Genomic DNA, 2356 nt, shown 5'->3' on the forward strand with positions numbered 1-2356 from the left:
CCCGGGTCTCGGGCTTCTTACGACAAGTCGTGAAGTCCTTAGAGGGGATGCGGTGTGGCGCGAGAAGCACACACCGAGCAGCCTCCAAGTTGTCAACGAACAACTTTTCTTTCTGAACAAGGGCACGTTCGTAGTTGCCCCTAGAAGTGTGGCCGCCCACAAGGCCACGAGGAGCGACGAGAAGCTCGAAGAAGAGGTCAGCCCCAGAGCTCTCCTCGGGAGGCCAATGCCCTCTTGTGTTGATGGCAGCTCCTTGGCTGACGGGTGCCGCCACCGAGCCCCCACGCACACGCTGGGCAGCTTGGAAATCCTCCTGCTGCTGGTCGAGGTCATTCGTGACCTCCCGGGGCTCAGCGATAGCACCCTCCTCCTCATCTTCTTCCTCCTTCTCCTCCTCTTCATACGAGGAGTCGAAGATGCTCCGATGGGAGTGTCGAGACTTTCTCTCTTCGCGGAGTGGAGACTTAGAGGCCGTACGCTTCTATGAGGGCTTGGCGCCTTCGGGTTTAGAGGTTTTCTCGGCAAGCGAGAGACGTTTGCGAGGAATCTCTTCCTCATCGCCACCAGCTTTGGGAGTGCCCTTAGCCTTGGCGGCCGGACTCTCAGAGCGGACAGATGTCCTGGGACTGTGATTACCTTGATCACTTGCGAGCGACTGCACGCTGTCGTCCTTGTGCTCACTGGGGACTGGGCTGTGCCCTCTCACAGAGCCCGCAGGAGCGTCGTGCGTGCTCTTGGACTCGACTTCGCCCTCACCGCCAGAGTCGAATTCACGTTCTACGAACCGAGGGTTCGGAGGGTTGTCTGGAGAGGCCGAGGGCGACGGTCTGCGGCTCTTGCTTGCTCGCTTACCCACAGCCTCGTCACCCGAGGAACCGATCGCCTCGGAGGCCATTTGAGTAGCCTGCTTGAGTGCAGAGCCTTTGCCGTGAGGCTTAGTGCTCTTGGCTTGCGCCTTTCCGGCAGCAGCCTTGGAGCGTGTCTTCGCACCGCTCTTTGCAGTGCCACGAGGCATGATAAACGGTCGAAGTGGAGATCTAAAAGAAGAGCGCACAGATTGCTGCTCGAGGCTCTAACTGTGAAGTGAGCCTCCGCCGCGCTCGCGCGGCCAAGTCGATGGTTTTGGACTTTGAGAATGAGAGTTTGTGACGAGCACCTCTTCATTCTGATTGGTCGGTAAACCGAACCTAAGTGAAAGGGATGTAGTGGGGTACGCATCCCTAAGTGTACCCTGGTTACATGAAGTGTGACACGTCATACTTCGGGATATTTGGTACAAAGTACCAAGGTCGTTCAAAGCCAACCATTGGATTACGACATTGCATTTCTATAGGTGACATATAGTTTGTATTAAACCCAAGCTTTATCTACCTATAAATATACTCAGTTTACATTCTACCTTAATTAGGTCACTTCGCTCTCTTTTGAATAAAGAGGGGACCTGTGAACTGTCGTTCACTGAGAGTTTGTATACTCTCGGAAGATAACTTCCTCTAGCGCAAGGTGCTGTGTGACCCCGTCACAGTATACGTTGTTGCCAAAGTCAGGCGTGGCATCATCGCTATGCTTGTAATCAACGGAATCGTTAACTACGTGCATCTTCGACTTGATCCAATCACTTGGTGATAGAACTCGTGAATCCCCCAACTTGGGCTGATCGTATTTATCGACAGATTTCATGTGCTGAATACAATGCTCACCATAAATTTCTTCAATAGACTTGGTCATCGTTGGTTCAGCAACTGCTGGCTGATACTTTGCGTGGTGTCGGCACCAATCGCCTTTTGGGCCGCACTGTTGGCTCGCCTTGGGGTGGTTTTCTGTGAAGATGTACTTACACATTGTTATTTCTATATATTTATTTTTTATCGCTCAAGATAAACACTATTATTTAGTTTCTATATATTGAGGAATAAATTTGTCAGAAATAAAAAAAAAATATTTGGGAGTGATGTGATTGGCTAAAACTGTGCGGTGTGTTGCGTGAATGTGTGCCGCTTCTCAGTCGAGAACTGTCTAAGAGAAAGCACAGGAGCATGACAGAGGAGACGGATGTGAAGCTGCGCTGCGGTGTGTACGGCGATGGGAGCGTCTTCTCCGTCGAGATCAAGCGCAATGCAGATGTGGAGGCGCTACAAAAAGCTATATTCGCGGAGAAACTAGACCGCTGCGGATTCAGCAGTTGCAGGCCAATATTGGCCTTGCACGTGGGCCTCGCCATGTTGCAAACTGTGAAGGAAATTTTATAATTGCTAACGTTGCGTAAAAATATTAGGTATTCTAACGGATATTGACTGCTGGGTGTTTAACATTTAGCGAAAATATTAAATAGTATTATTATATCATAAACATGAAC

This window comes from Phytophthora infestans, genomic scaffold, assembly GCF_000142945.1.
Source record: "Phytophthora infestans T30-4 supercont1.30 genomic scaffold, whole genome shotgun sequence".
Taxonomy (NCBI): domain Eukaryota; phylum Oomycota; class Peronosporomycetes; order Peronosporales; family Peronosporaceae; genus Phytophthora; species Phytophthora infestans.